Below are 19,829 nucleotides of genomic sequence, written 5' to 3' on the forward strand. Positions count from 1 at the left end.
TCTCAAAGATTAACAGAGCAGCTCACACCACATTCCAGGTTCGCCCTGGATCTCTGTATCAGTTACAACCTGTTCACATTTTAAGGCCTGTTTCATACAGCTAATAGTGACTTGGCTTGATTTTTTTATAATGCTTGTTTCTTAATAAAAACACAGTGAGAACCAAAAGATTCCTTATTAGAGAGCAGACCATCCTGTATAGTGACATCCAAGTGAATACCCAAATTATCCTACATTTGTGTATCAAAACAGAGCTGGCAGATCCTCTGCCTATTTGAAAATAGGTATGAATCTTTGGGGTTAAAACCAACAGCATTAAACGGAATTAGAATAAAAAATTATCTCTTTCCTCCATGTTTTTTTTGAACCATCCTCTAAAATCCTATAACAGAAATACTTCTTTACTTTCACATTGATGTATGAGTGAAGACAGAAGGGCTAAGAAAGCTCTTGTAAACTAAAACAACACAGCTAGTGAAATAAATTGTTGAATATCAATCTTAAAAAATTGTGAGAGATAAATATAACCCATGTGTGTCTTTCTAGTAAATTCTGGACCCTAAGAGTTGGCTACATCTATATTTGTTATTTCATGTTCAATTTATTTTTAAAACAAGTTATTTGGATTGCATTTTATTTCTGTCCTGTGGAATTTCTTTTTGCAGACTACACACAGTATTTTAAAACAGTGAATGAGTAGGGTTGGCATTACTGAATAAAGAAGCATGGTTAATCTTACATCAGTGTAACTTAAAACAATTTGAAAACATTTCAGTAGTTTAGAATCTGTAACATTTTCACCTTCAAGCATGTGTATAGATGTGGCTCCCATATTTGACTTTTTCACTATATTTTAAAGATAATCTTGGAGTCCAACAGGAAGGCGAAGAAAGCAGTAACAATGCACTACATCTTTCATTGCTAAAATGGCTTGCAATGTTATGTAGTTTAAATTTCCAGCAGAGACCTTGACAACACTTTTTGAAGTTAGCAAGTATAGCCAAGATTCAGGAAAACATGTCACGTGCTTAGGTTCCAGTGACTTTACAGTCTTAGCTGATGTTCTGGGTTAGCCTCTAGATGTGTAAGAATATAACCATTTTAGGAAAGAATGAATAGATTGTCAGAGAAATAAAATAAGTGTCTACTATCACAAAGAGTCTTTCACTACACTCAGGTTTGGAACTCAGTATTCTTGGTTTTCTATTTGGAACTCAGATCTCTAAATTATAGAATGGTTTGGGTTGGAAGGGACCTTAAAGATCACCTAGTTCCAACCCTCTGCCCCGGGCAGGGACACCTTCCACCACACCAGGTTGCTCAAAGCCCCGTCCAACCTGGCCTTGAATCCTTCCAGGGAGGGGGCAGCCACAGCTTCTCTGGGCACCCTGTGCCAGCACCTCACCACCCTCACAGGGAAGAATTTCTTCCTTATATCTAATCTAAATCTACCCTCTTTCAATCTAAAACCGTTACCCCTTGTCACGTCCCCATACCACTGATCAAGACTCCCTCCCCACCTTTCCTGTCCCCCCTTTAAGCACTGGGAGGCCACTATAAGGTCTCCCCGGAGCCTTCTCTTCTCCAGGCTGAACACCCCCAACTCTCTCGGCCTGGCCTCCCAGGGGAGCTGATCCAGCCCCCTGAGCATCTTCATGGCCTCCTCTGGACCTGCTCAAGCAGGTCCATGTCCTTCTTATTCTGCACCCAGCACTGCAGGCAGGGTCTCAAGAGAGTAGAGTAGAGGGGGACAATCATCTCACTCAATCTGCTGCCCCCAAACAGAGCTGAGAGCAGACTGAAAATGACCATTGCTCTCTTGTGGCAATCAGGACAAAATCTTTTGCAGCCTGATGAAACACAGGTCTTGTCATTACATTCATCGTTACAGAGCCTCCTCAGCTTGGAATCACCTTTTGCCTGTTGCCAGGCAATCTGAAAAATATTGTTCTCAGCACATCTGGCCTTTTTTGTGGTCGGTTATCCTTCCTCACAGCTTGGAGTTTAGTAACAGGGGGAAAAGACATTAAAATAAATGTTTTAGGAAAATATTAAGCTCAAACAACATCATTTTAATTAAAAGGAAATCCTAAAACCCTCCTAATGGGCACTTGGAGAATATAAGCTCAAAGTAATGAAATTTGATGTATTTTTTTTCTTTTTTTTTTTTAAGACGACTGTGTTTGGAATAGGTTTAATTCTCAGTATTTCTGATAGGTAGAATATATAATTATGATTCTCCTTGTCCTGCCAAACACAGGAGAATGGGGTGTCTCTGCCACCTTATGAGTAAACATGTTCGAAGGAGATACAAATACAGCCGCTGGCCCCATTCTCCTTTCCCGCTTCTCCACTCATCTCCATTTCCCTTTCATTTCTAAGCTCTTGTCCACTGCCATCTTTAACCCACGTTCCAGGATGCCACAGATGCAAGACTGCTGCCGTGCTGTACAAAGCTGGCTCTACCAAGTCCATTGTAGTAATCAGATAGACAAGTTTGAACCCTAGATGAAGCTGGTCACGCGCTCTGGGCACCAGACAACTATATTTTTCAATGTGAGCAACACACATAAACACACAAAAGCTGCTCTCTGTCTATCTGGTTTAAACTCTCTGCTCTCACACATCTGATTGATCAAAAACCTTTGGTCCCAGGACAAATCAATCCACACCCTCTGAATAAATGTCATTGTGCATACTGGTGTAAGGTATAAGACAACTCTAACACCATGTAGGGTTATGTACACACTCACCTGCCCTTGTCCCCTTTGGTTTGCCTTTTTTGTTGCTCTAAATGGACACCACCAGGGTTTTCACAGCAGCCTGTAGTTAGACGGGGCCTGTAGGTTAAAAGAACTCCAGAGTGACTCTTTCAAGACAGAAGTTCACACATTTTGTGATGAGGGTACTTGAATTGTTCCTATTGTAAACATGCTTTCATCATCAATGATACGACTCTACTGAGAAGACAGGATCTTCTCATACATGCACAGTTTGAGAAAATCTATTCCTTTTGGGTTTTTTCCCCTAAGTCATTTAACTCACTAATAGCCAGAGCATGCCTACTATGAACTGCACATGGGTTATTGCTTTCCCATTTACTTATTAAACCCTGAACTTTTAAACTCCCAGATCTCCACTCCCCTATATTTTACTTAGTCCATTTAGTCTCTCTTTTCCATGGAAGTTGTAGCCAGCAGACCATGTAAAGACTCCACGGGGGTACATGCTCTCCCAAACATTTGAAACACAAGGATGTGCAGGGAATGAAAGCTGGGGTTTTGCCATATGGCACCTTGCATGTGTCTTGTGTAAACATATATGTCTCTATGTCCCAAGAAGGAATTTTATGTCTGCCTGGCTCAGCAGTAGACTATATATATTAAAAAGGGAAAAAACCCACCATCCATACTTAAAACAGAGCACAATAAAAATTATTTCTACCAAGATGTTGGGCTCAAAGATTAAAAGCCTGGAAGTGTCACCAACTCAGTAAACGCCACAGAAGCTAACTGCTGCAAAGACAGAATCCCTGTAGACCACACAGGGTTATGCAGAAACAGTAAACTTCAAACAAAGGGGGAAGCTGGAAACCAAAAAGCATTTTGTTCTTTTCAATGCAAGCTAGATGAAGGAAAAGGTCTGGTGGGATGCAGATGCACAACATCTTGTCTTACGGACCTAATTCTGATGCATATATTTGGAAACCAGTTTACTCATAGTCAAAGGAGACAGAAAACAACTCATAATAGGAAGCAAAATGCACTTGGAGTCTAGGAACAACTTTCCATGTTGCTATGTGATGGCAGTGCTCCAACATGTCAAGGGAAGACAACAGAGGGGAGCTAGTGAACCTGCATGGCATGTCAGCTTCCAGCTATGGGTTGTCTTCCATTTGCTGGCCCTCCTAAAAGTGTGAATTAAGCTCCTTTCCTATGAGAGGCTTCTTGAGTCTCTTCTCTCTACTGATATCTTTGCTCCAAGTTCACTTGTTATAGGAGCTTCTCCCAGACATTTTTTCCTGGTTCTTTATATATGAGAGTGATGGAAAACTACAGTGAAGAGGCATTTGATTGCTGAAGACTACACATTCTCCTAATGTGTATTTCTCCTAATGTCTCCTAATGGAGAAACCAATTTGCATTGGTTTCTCCATTCTCTTATAAAAAAAAGGAGACATCCTCACATATACAACCTCCATCTAGACTCACTGCAGATCTCTCACACTCACCAAGTAACTGACATTCCCTATCAACCTATTTGTGCTCTTGTATAAAATAATTTTTTTCAGAGACAACTCAAATTGCTACCACAAACAGGCAACCATTTCACCTAGACAGTCTCCTTGATCATTTAACACTTGATACCTAATACAGTAATGGCTTCTTTGCAGCTTAGAATTAACACTGCCAGAAAGAAAATTCAAGACAAACAAACAGTTTCCCCAGTATATGCTGAAAAGAGCAACTGCCTATCCCTGCTACTTTTCATTTGTTGTTTTCATTGTTTGACATTTCTTTCTGCCAGGATTTTGGCATTATTTCAAGGCTTGATTTGAAATATATTTAACACCAAGCGATTTGCAATGTCGTTTTCTATTTTACCAGAACTATGCTTGGGACTAATTCTATTTAAAGTAGAATTTACTCTTCTGCACTCACTGCCAGTGAACAGTCCTCTTGCAGGCTCACCACAACAGAGTGCACTTCTCCATAACTTTATAGAAGTCTGAGAATAGAAGTAATCTATAATGCCAGTTTTAGGATTGCAGATGTATGCAGTGCATGTTAAACATACACTCTAATGTTATCACCAGTAAGAACAGCCTACTGAAGGACAGTGTCAAACACAGGAGTTATTGGTGCAATAAATATCTGTATGCCATGTAACACAGTAAGAAGAAAAATCTCTATGACTTAAATAGATCTAGTTCAGGTGTCTATCTAAAATGGGGCTGCTTCAGACAAGAACTGGGAGGACTGAACATCTTGACTGTATCAATCTCTTCAGAAGTCAGATTCTGGTGATAGTCATGCCACTCCTCACCATTACCTGTTCTGCTGTGGGACAAGGTAAGAATGAGGCTATTGTGGAATCTGCTGTGAAGAGGTAAAGGCACAGGGGAGAAGAAAAACAGAAATAGGATGATGCAGAAAGATTAAAGAGTACAAGGGCTGCTACAAAGAGGGAAAATGTTCTCACTGAATGGTGCTGGCTTACATGAACACCTTATAAACAACAATTAGAAGTCTAGCTCCTACTAAAAGCCCTCTGTGAATCTTCCAATGATGCCATGGATTATGAGGCGTTATTTATGGCAATGCCACTTTTATTTAGCACTGTTGCCTTCTACATCCCTCTGTAAACTGGATCTGTACTTCCACACAAGTCATGAGAGTAAGATATCTCAGTGATTACATGAAGCTGGATATTCCAGAAGAAACAGATATATAAGTATCATTATAAGGAGAAACCCTTTACTCTGATACACAAATTATCCAATCACAGAAAACACGGCTGAGTCTTCAGAAGGTGACTTTCTCCATCCTGTGTCCCTACAGCATAACCCAATCACACAAACTTAAAGGGGTGTTTGGCCAAGCTGTCCTTTACAGCCTCCAGCAATTCCCCAGCACTCCCAGCAACCTATTCAGTTGTTTCACTTGACTTAGAACTTTTTCTTATTGTCTAACTTAAAGCTCCCTTAGCACAACTCAGTCGGTGACGTATTGTCCTGTCCAAACTGGACATGAAGAGCCTGTTCCCTTGCACTCCATGGCATCCTTTCATGTCTTTGAAGGCTGTCTCCACTCAATCTTCTTTTGCCATTTTTACACAGCTGTCATTATTTCAATTTTTTCTCACAAATCATGTTTTCCAGAGCTCTGATCTGTTCCCCCTGTCTCTCTTCTGAACTGCCTCCAGCAGACCTTTTGCTGTACTTTATGCTACCTTTTTTTTTCTCCACACTTTACATTATCAGATCCTGTTCTTTGCAGATGTTAGCAGGTAGATGCTTCTTTCACTGTGAGACAGCAAGCAAGCAGCACAATGGCAGTCGTACCCAGCAGTTAAACCTCATCTGGATTATTTTATCTTTTTTCTTGGATAAGACACGGAATAATGAGGTTAATGAACCTTTGGTATGACCCAGTTCTCCTATTGGTCCTTACTGTTGCATTAAACTGCCTTCTGAAAAATCTCAGAAAACTGAGTATAGAACATACCAAACACATCCATGTAGATGTAAAGGCTGCCTCCACCAGGGTCCCATCACTCCATAATTCAATTTAGCAGCATAAAACACTAAACAAAAACACTCAAGGAAGTGCACATACTTGCACACTGTCCAGATTTCAGTGCTATGGCGTTCTCAAAACTCTAATTATGGTTGACTCTTCAGATGTGCAGCACTTTTTCTGCTGACCATCCCCACCATCAGGAATACATAAAAGGCATGAAATCGTTATAACATGCTGATCTAACTGATCCAGCAAAACTGAGAGTAATTCATTAATCATATTGTCTCCGGGTCAGTTCTGTTCTCATCTGGTTGTCAATCAGGAGTCACTGCCATAGCCAGTGAAATAGCAGTACTACAAAACTAGAAGGTGCAAGACTTATGATGTCTTCTAGAACTGAGCATCTAAAGATGCACACTAACATCTCCATTTTAACAAAAGCTTCCAGTGCTCAATTAGAGATAAAAATACCACAGACAGCAACTCAGTAAATACTGGTGACTGAACAAACTGAGCAGAGAGCCACAGAAAGAATGATCTACTCAGACTAGATTTGAGGACCACAGAAAGTCTAGCTTGTTACAACTCTGGGCAGACATCCCATTCCTTTCCTCTTTCCCCATCACCCTGGCACACTGCTAACCTTGATAATGAGGGACGAGGATTTATATCTGGAATGTGCATTCTTATGTGAATTTAGTGCTGGAAAGAAGTGCCACGTTAAGAACTGTGGAGATGGAAACGTTCCCATAGTAGCTGAAGTGTGGTCAAAAGGTGTGCAGAGTTCCCTAAATGTCAGGACCAAAGAGCCAGAAACATGTCCTAGCTCTAAGTGGGAAACAGAGACCCTGTGGTGAAGTGACTGAGTTTGTGAACAGCAGGCACAGCACAGGAATAGAGAGCAACTTCCAAAGACCACACAGTTTACCGGCCGAACCCAGAAAGAACGCCAGTGTGCTTGGTGCATTGTATTTCCTGTGGGATATCTGCATCTAGTTTAACCACACGCGCTGTTGAATCTAGAGTGTATCTTTTATGAAAATATCAAATCTCGAAGTGGAATCTTTAAATGATGGAGAATTGCTTCTGTAGCAGTTTGTTCCATGGTTCTCAGCATGAATTTTATATAGCTTGAACTTGTTTGACTTCAGTTCCCAGGCACTGGGTCTAATTATGCCTTTGTGTGCTAGATTAAAACACAAAACATACCTGGTACTTTCTCCCTCTGTAGATAGCTTTAGACTTTGTTCCTACCTACCTTTCCTTCAGTGACTAACTGGCTGCTGCATTCATTTTCTCACGGTATAGTATATTCTCCAGATGTGTGAATCTTCTCTGAAACACAGCCAGTTTTTCCAAGGAACCTTGTTAAATTGTCAACACTAGAACAGTACAGTACTAGAATCATTAATAACATAAGACAGCAGTGTTTTTGTGCTACTTCTGCCTGATATATGCCTAAACACAGCTCTCCAAAATTTTTTTAATTATTATTCTGCTATAGCATCAGAATAGGAACTCTTGTTCAGCCGGCAAATTCTTAAGGTTTACCTGCGGCTGCCTGTCTGCGTCCTTTAATGCTCTCAGAGTTTGAGGGAAGGGAGAAGGATGGTTATTCTGGTTTGGTGTGTGTGTGACTTTAATACAAGTCTTTGCTAAGAAATAGAATAAAGTCACCAAATTATACTACTGTGCCTCCAAACTTAATGACCTAGAATGTCGATGGGCCTAACTCAATAGGCACCACTGAAAACAATGGAGTCCCCCAGTGTGTGACCAAAAAAGAAATAACAACTTTTCAAGGAATGTAGCAACTGCAGAAGCTCAGTAACCACTTATGAAACTGAGGGGGGAAAATCAGCCATTTCAATTTTTTGTTTACAGGCAAAAAGGGCTCCAGCAATAGAGTCAGTGAGTGTGAGATTTCTGTTGTTTTAATTAAGCCTTTCTTAGGTTTGCCTTGTTTGGTTTAGCACAAGTTCTGCAGAATACAACTAAACCCTATGGCTGGTTTGCAAAAGACAGAAGAGAGGGAGTAACTGAAGCAATTTAAAAAATAAAGGAGTTGGAAGCTGAATATTTGTGTCATCTAAGCCCCATGTTAAACCATGGCCTTTTACTGCTAAAATGATTGCTGACAGAACAGAGTACAACTCACAAAAATCTGTATTTACCTGGCAGAAATCCATGTGATCCTGAGCATGATGACTAAAAAATTAGCTGAGATGAAGGCAGAGGAATGCAACCTCTGGAAGTTCCCAAAAAGAGAAAACCATGGAATTTTTCCTTCTCATTGTCATAGCCCTTCATTTGCATGAATCCTGGCCATTAGCAAGAGGGAAAAGATGAGAGCAGCACAGCTCCAAAATCACTACTTGTGATATGACAGAAGCACGTATCATGCATTATTTGCACTGTAAATCATTAGCAGTAATTTTCCAAAAAGAAAAGCAAGGAAAGAAGGGACTAGCAACAGCAAAGCTGGGCCACCTCCGAGCATGCTGCAGGGATCTCTGAGCTGGCATGACGTGAGCTACTGAGTTCTCACACTACAGGGTAACACCTGGGGGGGGGGGAGGAAGGGGGGGGTGTCCCACCCCCTCAGTAAGAGAGCCTGTCTCCAAAGCCTGCATTAGCCTGGGTCCAGGGCTAGGCTGGCAAAACTGCTCAGAGGGTGGTTCAATGGCAGGCCCAGATGTCAGGCACTGTGCTGTTGGCCACATACACTTACTCAGTGGGTATGTTTAGAAAGCACTAAGCTTTGCAGAAACACCAGTATGTGTGCTGCAGCAACTAGTGCCACACAAGCAAGAGTGGCTTCCCAAAGCTCAGGTCTACATACCCTGTATGTCAGTGTATTTTCCTCTTCTCAGTTTGTGTGGAAAAGGAAAGTATCTTGTTTCTGTGTAACTGAATCCCAGCCATGTATATACAGCTAATGACTGGTTACACCATACATAATGAAGAGTCACGTTTTGCTAACTGCAGAGAAAATAAACAAGCTAAAAAAAAACCCAAAAAACAAAAAACAAACCAATTACTAACTTTAGTAGGAATCTCTCTTGACCTTCCTCTGGACTCAGATCCTTGATGCTCAGACTGCTACGCATTATAGTCACTGTCTGGCACATGTACTGCCTACTCCCGTTTTGCTTTCCCTTTAATGCCCATTGATATTTCTTAACTTTCTTTGCTGTAGCACATCCATTCAGCAGAGGCCAGAACATGAGAATTACTGTGGTCTTCTCCAGATCATCCATGGCCTCTTCCCTCACGCCAACCTGACTAAGATTCAGCCACAGCAAATGAGCTATCCCCAGCTTTTACTTCTGAGATACTCATAGTGTTTGTCTAAAACACAGAGGCATAGCAGAGCTGTGAATCCTTGTGCCCTCCTTCCCTTCAGCACTGGAGAGGGGATGGTTCTTTGTATTTATAGTGAGAACTGTGCAGTTCTACCGCATGCCCTGTTATTTCCTTATTAATATTGGCAAAGCACAGGATTGTAATGTCATTGCAGTTTATACTGCACAGGAATGACCAAAAATGTGACTCCTGCCTATGAAAGTTCATAGCTTAAGAGACTGACAGATACAAGCAGCAGAGCACAAAGGAATGATGAGCCAGTGCCCCTCAGCACAGCAGCAGTGGCCTTGGCACAACTGTAGCTTAAGGTTTCTACATCTTTTGTCTGCATCAAGGGCCAAACACAGCATGTCAAACCTCCTGACGTGCAGTAGAGACAACTATGGTGCTGGTAGTAAAGACCAGCAGTTAATGGCTGGCAGGAGAGAAAGTGGGGAGAGGGTGGAACCGTGAGAAGAGGCAGGGAGACGCATGCTCAGAGCTAAGGGAACCCTCATACTTTCACATCAGTGCTTTTAGTAAAGAAGGAAAACAAATCCCTCCTAAACATCCCATCATCTGGTGACCTGTGTTGCTCTCTGCTCTCCTACAGTCTAAGGCAAGCCCTGTGTCACAGCAGTATCTCCAGAGGTGACATGGTGGTCTGCACAGCCCTGTGGTGGGGGGCACTGTGGGTCTTCTCTTCCAGGGAAGAAGTAGCTAATCAGCTGTTTCAGTCATGGTTGGGCAGGGACATTTTATATGGAGCAGTGGAATAGAAGGGGGAAAAAAAAAAAAAAGAAAAAAAAAAAGAAGGAAAAATAAGAAAAAATAAAAAGAGGGACTTATGCTGACAAGTGGCTGGTGGGGATAATGACCCCAGTCAGAGTTCTTGTGTTCTTATAAAAAACTCTCGACAAACCCCAGCATCTGGTAGTTCAGCTGTGGGTTTCCGTTGTTTATTTTTCTATTCCAGTGCTCTCATCCCTATGCACTGCCTGTGCCTGGCTCTGTCAAGCATTCCAAGTGCTACAGAGCATAATTGAAAGAATAAAAACCTCAGGCTCAGCATCAGGCACGTACAGAAAAAAATGAAACTGCTTAAATCCTTCCTTGCACCGATGAGAATGCAGGCAATTATCCCCCCACGCCAGGCAGGTCTGAGGCAAATGCAAGCTAGGAGTGTCAACCACAGCAGACTTCTTTGAATTGGAGATTGCACACATGAACACCAGGTTATTCTGTTCTAACTAACTAGTAGGAACCATAACCAACCCCTGTGATGCACAGGGAGAAGCAGTTACTTCAGTGAGCTGTCCAGAGGATGGATCTTAATTTCAACGAGTTTAGACATCTATTTCTCTCCTCCTTCTTCACCTTCACATCGATAATCCCAATTACAAAACCAAACACAACCATCCTGATTCTGCTGACTACTGTCTCCCTACTACCACTTAAAAATTCAGTCTCTGACATTGCTTCATGGATGGTGAGTGATCAAAAGTAGCTCCATGCAGATAAAAAAAACAGACTGCTTCACCTTCCGTCTGCTTCTTCCTTTCATTCTTACTTTAAGCAGTCCCTACCAGAAGGTCGTCATAACAGGCTGCTTCTCTGACTTGGGACTCTCAGTCCTCACTTTATTTCCTGGCCTTTCTGCAGAATATTCTTAAGGCAATGCTTTTCTGATCTACCCACGCTGCCAGCACACCCATCCAGCTTCCCATCACCCTCTGTTTCTATTGCTAATACATCCTCTCATGTGATCTCTACTCATGTAATATTCCCCTACTGATAATCATCCAGACTAGTGCAGGAAAAAATCCTAATACACAGTGACTGTAAGGATACAAAAAAATGCAAGATGGGGAAAGGCTGCTCTCCTGATAAAAACAAGCCTATGCAGATTAAAAAACACAGGGACTACAGGGCAACCCTGAGATGTATGTGTACTCGGCATAGATTTCTCTCTTACAACCCTGGCTGAGCTACAACACTGTTGTAGGGCTCACCACCTGGTACCTAGCTCCTTCTTGCTGTATCACCTCTCCACCTGCAATGCACTATTTTCCCACAATTCTACCTCCATAGCTCAGTCAGGAAAGGAGCAGTGGTGAGTGCCTGAAAGGCAGAGTCTGGAGAGAAGCCCAAAGTTGAGGCTCTGTTCTCTATGGTGAAGGGAGAGCGAGAAGAGTTCTACCCGCTCCAGAGCTGCAGCTCTTCTCCTCAAGGAGGTAGCCTATGCTGTGATGTGTCTGTGCAAAGCCTGAGGGGGCTGTTAGTGCTGCATGCTCAGGAATGCAGCCTCTCTCTCTCAAAGTAATTTTTAAAAAATCTATTGAGAAATGGTCTATCTTTCAGTTTGGGGAAACCATGTTCTGCATCTAATCAGCAGGCCACCGGAGCTGTTAACTGCAATTGGTGATAATCACAGGAGAATTTTATTCAGTGACAATTCATTTTCTGTAATTATTACTCTGTTCTTATAAAAGTTAACTAAATGCTGTGCTCACAGCTACAAGAAGTACATTCCCAATGCCAACTCTCAAATTGTTTTCACTTTTAGAGATGCATAATATTGAAAGCAGATGTACCAAATTTAACCTTTTTTTTGCAATGTACTGTAAATGTTTTTAAAATGTGACTCTGGTACAATGCATGTCAAACAGCCAAATTCAAGGTAAAAAGTGCTGCCAAAAACAGAAGACAAATGAAGTTTAAAATCAGTTTTGACAGATTAAATAGAGACACTTTGAAGCTATGACTCAGATGGCCAGTCTCTAGGAAGTTAATAATGAATGTATCTTTTCACTGTATTTATTATCCCAAAGACATACAGAAAAACAAGCCAACATCAAAAGAAAATTTGTACCTCAGTCTCTAGAATACTTCACCCAAGCGGCAGTGAAAGTATGAGCAAGTTCATCTCCCAATATTTGCTTGTTCTGAAGACAGATGAAAGACTAATATTTGTATGGAAGACACACAACTTCCCAGTATTCAAAATCATTGTCTAAAGTAAACATCTGAGCCTAGTACATTTTCAATAGCATGCAACTTCACATTCACAAACCAGTGGATATCTGGATTATTTCTTTTAACATTTGTTATGAGCAAATCAGTGTTTGTTTCAAAACGGGTTTTTGTTTGGTAAAATTATGTTCCAGAAAAGGAAGGACACAGGGAAACAAATTTTGCCTGTAAAACCTTATTCTACCTTCTGTGCAATCTGTTTGGTTATATTGGGTTAAGTTCTTCACATGTAAAATGATGCATGCAAATAAAATCAAACCAAAACAAAGAAGGCAGAGCAAAATGTTTTCCAAGCTTTGCAACAGAGTGCTTACAGTGTTTATACAAATAGTAAAGTCTGGCTAAAACAAGCATCTGACAGCTCTGTGCTGCTTTCAGACACATGACTCCTATTTGCCATTTATTCCATGTAGGCAGAACTGGGTGCCCAGGCAGAGCCCGAGTGAAATCCCTGGGGCAATGCATGAATGCAAAGTTTTGCTTGCACGCATGCCATTGCTAGATTAGATCTTGTGTGTTGTGCACTCTGTTCCATGCTCACTCAACACGCTCCCACTGAAGCTGGACAAATCTAGATATAAACTGTCCTGGAGGAATCAGTTACTACAGAACACATAATAAACAAAGGCCTAAGTAATTTGTGCACTAAAACACAACTCTCACCTCCTGGCTTTCTTTGTATTACGAATTATATTCCACAATCTGCTGGCATGCATTCTGCTTGGACATCAATGAGCTCCCTGAAGAGAGTAAGGTCTAGCCAAAATAGATTCCCCAACATTGCACACTTGTAAAATTCAGCTGGACAGGGTGCTTGGCCATCTTGTCTAAACTGTGCTTTTGCCAAGGAAGGCTGGACCAGATGATTTTTGAGGTCCCTTCCAACCTGGTATTTTATGATGATTCAAAATGAAGCACCTGACAGTAAACTCAGCAAGGATTAAATGAGGAAGTCTATGCAGGCTGCAGGAGAAATAGCTGTCACAGCAGTCTCCTAAATTGTCAAATCAGGAGGGGAAGACTGGATTTGCACATACATCTGTAAACGTGTAAGTGCCAATACAAACATTAGCATTTGAGAATACGGCATGGATTCACGACACGCTGTAGAGATTAATATCATTACAATAATCTAGACATATGGGGAAATAAAATTCTCTTCAAGTAAGTTTGATACTGATCCCTGAAAATGGTTCTGCCATTTCTGTCAAATCACTATTCCAAATTTTAGTTCATCTGTGAAACAAAACCAGGAATAATCATTAAATCTCACCAGACTGTCTTTGAAATCACAGTTTTGAATTAAAACAGGTAACATTTTCTTTCAGCTGCTTAAGACTGCAGCACCCCTCTTAACCGATCTCATACATTAGTTCCTCTTGACTTATAAACATGATCACATACTGATTTTATAAAAGCATGTGTACGCAGCAGCCTGACTTCACCACTGACCAGCTGAAAGAATGGCCAGAACACAACAGGATGGGCAGCTCTCACAGGACTCCAGATGACACCCTGCCACCACCCTGCACTGGGCTCAGCCACATACAGCAGTGAGGAACCTTCACCAACATCTGGGTCTAAGAAACAGCCATCCAATCCAAGCAGACTTGGCATCCTATGCAAAGTCATCCATAGCCAGTATCTATTAAATATAATTCTCTTTGCTTTGACCCTGACATAAAATGGTGTTGGTTCTACTCCCAGCATAGGGCACTCAGCATCACTGATTACCTCAAATCAGTATGCACCATCACTGGCTCTGGCAATTACTGCCAAATTCTCCTAATCCAGAGATATTAGCATTTAAATAACAGATACTTGAGCTTTAATCCTATCACACACATCTCTGTATAAGTAAAGTTCCTTTGGAATTCAACAAAATGCCATGAGGCTTGTGAAAGTCACTACATAAATCATCTGGAAGAAGGGGAAAAATACACAGAGACAAGCAGAACTTGTTTTATTTGTAAAACAGCATTTTCCACAGTTTGTGGTACACATTCTTCTGTTCTTTAGAATATTGAGTTAAAACTAGGATTTTAGTCAATGCAAGGTTTTCCTTTGCAAGTTCTTACCTTACCAGACAATTTATATTATTTTATGGATCACTGAACTGCTGTCCACAAAAACAACCCTAAACAATATGCTCTGTAAAATAGAGAGCTCAAAGCAACCCACTCATTGCAAGATCCTGTACCTGGCCTATAAGCAGTGTGAGTACACCGGAGCACAAGGAAGGCAGCAGGGTCCCATTTCATTACTATCAAAATTAGTCGTTTTGCAACACTGAAACCTCCTAAATACTGTTGGTTTAAGCTCATTTATAGATACAGCACTCAAAGGCAAAACTGGGAACAAGACGTGTTCCTTCTATAAACATTGTTGCTTAGAAACCTTGTATTTTTAATAACCTAGCACTCTAAATTCAGCATGGCCTGTCAGTATGGGATTTCAGCACAAGACACAAAGGTATTTTGAGGCCAGTTTCCTAATTTGCACTGTACCATATACAGAGTTGTTCTTCATAGCAATACAGTGACATGATCAATTGGGATAAGGAGACAGGAAACTGAGTACTTGTTCATTATTCATATTGCCACAGTGCCTGAAATCTTCAATCCTTAAGTAAATTTCCTTTCGCTAACAATGTGCAAATACAAAATGAGACAGACAAGTCTTGCTCCCAGAAAACTTAAATGTACAGAACAGGAGACCAAAAAAGATACAAAGGGACAGTGCATTTGAAAAATAACATATTCTACACAAAAGTTAAATAAAATAAATAATAAAACAAAAAATAAGTGCAGTTATTTGTTTTTGCTAGAATAAATATGGTATATTTGCTTGAAATAGATCCTTTGTTGTTAGAAAAAGTAAACCACACAGATGTAGCTACTCTCTCTTCTAAGTGGTACCTGGCAGCTTACAGGATGCTGCTAAAGCAGTCACATCTGTTCTTAGTATTTCCATTGTGTTTCATTATCTCCATCCTGCTCTACTGCTTCCTGGCCTGTTAAAGTACTGAACTTTAAAAGTTGTCTCATATTTAGAGGACTCTAGAACAGTTGCTTCAGTTTAAGCAGTCATGGTTGTACTAAGGGAAAAATGATTTTTATACAATCAAATATGATTTCTCACACACATCTGTATTTTTTCAGAGATATGAAAATATCTGGGGATGAAATCTATATTGGTAATTAATTTTTATAAATGAGGAACACTGCACAAAGTTCCCTATGAAGGACAAGAATGTGAGGCAGAATCAAGGACTAAATTCTGAGCTCTCCCAGGCTTAATCATCCATATTTTGATTAGAAAGTAATAACAATAACATAAAATACTTAGTGAACCAAATCCTGACCTTGCAGCCAAAATATTTGAAAGTCTATGAACTTTTTACCTAAGAAACAACCAAATCAGAAAGAAGTATGGGTATTGCAATTTCACTCTTGAGTTTCACCTTCATTTTACCTATTTTAATTGCCACCATTTTCCCTTCAGGCTTCCACCAATCACAGAACTTTGGTCACATCCCAGTAACATTACTTCACTTCCCCGTAATCTCTCTGTGCAGCTGGCCAACAGGTTGGGCTCGTGTAGAAATACACCATTCCTAGTGCTAAAGGATGCACTGTACTTGCAAGAATACGCTCAGCTCTACCTATAAATGTCCCTTCTCCTCCTAGTCCAAAGGGATGTCAAGTCTTGCTGTCCTGCCAGGAAAACATTACGTCTAGAAGTTGACACTTAGCATGACCCTGACCCTCTAAGGCATGTTACATCTTGTTCTCCAACCATGAAGTTTTAACATCTATTGTGTAATTCCGTAACAGCGATGCTTTCAGAAGATATCAAAGGCCACGGTTTTATTGCAATGTGACATACACTGAAATCAGTGATGGGGCCTCAGTTTAAACAAAACAATACACTTTTACGTACAGTTTACAGGGCTTAGCAGAGGGGATCTACCTTCCCATGAGTGAACAGTATGACATGGACATTTCTGAGCATTTCACTGCTAAAAGTTTCCTAACAATTCTTTTCTAAAGCATTAGTGTTTATTCAAATAGAACTATGCAAAAAAATCGGCAAGACAAAGTCTGTATAAATTACACAGCAACAACAATCATTACCAACGTGTTGTTTTGTTTTGGTTTAGTTTTTTTTTTTAATTCTCTCTCTCTACTGGAGTAGCGCTTGAGGTTGCTCTACTGATTCTTTAATACAAATGCTGAAAGAAAACTTCACAGTCAGTCAGGACAGACCTTAAACATTAACAGGCCATTCTTCTGAGTAAGGTTAATTGATTTACCTGAATCAAATCTTTTAATTAAGATTACAGATTGGCTCAGTGATCAGAGTAAGGTTTGTACAACAATTGCCTTTTACTGAAAGCAAGTAGCAGCAAGGGACTTATAGATAAATTTAACAAAATGCAAAACAGAAAGAGTGCATCCTGCCAGAAATGACTTCTTTTTCCTTAGGTTTTCATCTTGCCAACATTACAGTAGCTTGGATAAGTCTGAAGATTTGTTTATTTTTTATTAAATCAGTTGAAGTTCATCAGCAACCAAGATTTTTTTAACACTGTCAATATTTTTTTAAAAAGATACTTTATATGGAGAAAAAATACTGCTAATTCCCCAAATGTTTTTAAAATCTTCAAAACCACTCATTCTTTGCCAAAGCAAATAGAACCAGAATTTCCATGGATGCATCAGTACTGTTGCCATACTAACTCATGCTTTGAACCTGACAAGTCTTGCAAGCATATCAACATTGAACAACCAAGTTTTGGTGGGAAATGTCCATGAAAGCCTCGGACACTACAGACAGAACCTAGCAAGCTGCATGTTCCACTGCAATTAATGCCTTATGGATGCTCCAGGATGGCATTAATGTTACTAGCAGCGAGGATACCGATTCTTAATCTAAATAGCAGAGGCCCTGCTTATACAAATTAAGTGCACATGCATGTACAATTAAGTACTATTTTTGCAAATTAGCTTTTCAACAACAGCTCCTAAATATAAATGCAGGAAGACTGCATTCCTCTATAAGAGGGAAAAAAAAAAAAAAAAAAACACACACACAAACCAAACCAAACAAATACCAAAATACCAAAAAAACACCTTATGATCACTCTAATTCATGTCAGATTACAAGAGCAAGAAACAACCTCTGTATTGTTGGATCACATGCAACAGAACAGGCACACCAAAAAGCAACACAGATTTTCTAAACTACAGATTCTGTAAATGTAACTGTCCAGTACAAACTCCAGCTTAGACAGATTCCATCAACATGAAATACACCTTACAAATTCCATTAAGTTTTACTGGATCACCCTGATGAAGAAAACACTAGTATGGCCTGCTAAGAAAAATGACTGATAGAACTGGTATGGTTTCAGGGATTAATAAAACTAATCTTCCATATTTTACATATATTTTACTATTCTTTCAAAAATGACCCTTTACTGTCTGAATCTTTCAGACTTCCCTATCAAGCTCAACATTTCCATCACAGTTGATGTCTTTTACTGTTGCTTTCTTAAGACACCTTCATTAGGGTAAGTTAGGGCACTTTTAGGTTTTCCTCCAACAGCGTATGATTTATCTTCAAAGACTGTTGCCTATGTCCACTTGAAGGCCTGGAAGTAATGATGGTCCTTGGATTAGAGCAAAGACTGAAACATTGGAGCTGGTAATTCACATTTTGGATGCCTCTCAGGCAAATCATTGAATTCAGCCCGCACTTTACGCCTTTCTGGTAAAATGGGAATAACAACACTTCTGTATCTTATAGGAATACTTATAAAATAAATATATTAAAGGCTGAGAGACACCCAAGTTCTACAAGACCATACTATCACCCTATATAGGGAAGTTACTGTCAAAGCATTGCGTCTGGCCACCCCCATTTCAATGCTTTATGTATTTGCTGGCAAGACCTAATATTAAGCCTCCACAAAAAGTATCTTAAAATATAGCCAGAGAGCACACAGGGGATTGCACAATCTCTCTCAGGAAGAAGTCTGGATAATTCAAACAGGCTCCAGAATTGCATATACATATACATTTTGGGATACTCACTGGAGCTAAGCCTGAATTCTGAACCTCCTAAGTCTCTGCTGTCACTGCGAGAGAGGAGAAACCTTCGCAGTAAATTTTAAAGCAGAGGGAAGGATCTTCAGAAGCACCTCAGGGAATCATCAATGCAAGCATTCCCCAGAGACATGCCTCCTATCACAAATAAGCTGATCACAGGCAAAAGAAAAGGGAGAAAGCAAGCTCTTCAGAGTAGGTTTCTACACCTTTTACAATCTGTCTTCATTTTTGGTAAATTAGCTCAGACTGTGCTGCCTTGTGTGCTGCAAGGACCACTCTCCAACAGACAACCAATTAGTGACAGGACAGGTAGTCAGAGCCTTGCCAGAGCACATTTCAGTGAGTTTTTCTGGAGCAAATAAATTGTATTCAGTGCACAGAGGGTAGAAAGACTGAGAAATGCTTTATGGGAATCCTGGTTCTGATGGGGGCAAAATAATAGCTCGAGCCAAGGAGCAGTCAGAAATGGGGCACAGTGCAGTTAGCTTCAAGGTTCAACCAAATCTGAGATCTAGGGCTATGTGAAAGTCAAGTTTAAGACAATAATTTAACACATTTTCTTGTAGTGTCAGATTTCAGTCATTTCCCATTCACCTTAAGTTGTGGCCTAGTCACATTTTCATGGTTGCATCCATAGGGAAAAACAACTGGAAGGGACAAAAGGAAGGGAAAGAAGAGGAGCCCTGAAGTCCCTGTCACCACTTTCTCCCTCCCTTTCCCCAGCTTGTTCCCTGTTGGGTCATCCCAGCCCTCCCACTCTTATTTGCAAGGCCTGGAGGCCTGTCATCACCACGGAGGCAAACTAGCACATCCCTCCCTCCAGCCTGGCTTGGGAATATGGTATGTTTGTAGCGTCCATGCCCATCAAAATGACTGCTGCTAGCAAACCCTCACAGGGAGACACATTCTGCTCCATGACTGTTCAGAGATGAAGAACATACCCAGGCCAGGGTCTCTAATCACAAACCTCCCATCAATCATTTACTGTTCTAGATTCTAGCTAAGAAGGCCAAGCATCTCAGCCTCACTCAAACACAGTCTTTGAGCAGGACTGAGTATAGAGGTCTTCAAAACTGCTGACATGAGGGTAGGTGGG

At 40.6% G+C, this 19,829-nt stretch overlaps 1 protein-coding gene across 5 annotated transcripts in view; it reads right to left on the minus strand.

Moving 5' to 3' along the window:
* Nucleotides 1-19,829, minus strand: part of GLIS1 (GLIS family zinc finger 1) — a 206,643-nt gene that overhangs the window by 119,113 nt on the left and 67,701 nt on the right. Inside the window, exon 1 of one of the 5 annotated variants that reach the window (XM_033008890.2) lies at nucleotides 2,754-2,834. The exons of the other annotated variants lie outside the window; for them this stretch is intronic. The gene's annotated coding sequence lies outside the window, so the exon portion shown is untranslated. Of the gene's footprint in view, nucleotides 1-2,753; nucleotides 2,835-19,829 lie in introns of those variants that run through there. 5 annotated transcript variants of the gene reach the window in all.

This window comes from Tyto alba, unplaced genomic scaffold (assembly GCF_018691265.1).
Source record: "Tyto alba isolate M040663 unplaced genomic scaffold, T.alba_DEE_v4.0 Super-Scaffold_1000006, whole genome shotgun sequence".
NCBI lineage: Eukaryota > Metazoa > Chordata > Aves > Strigiformes > Tytonidae > Tyto > Tyto alba.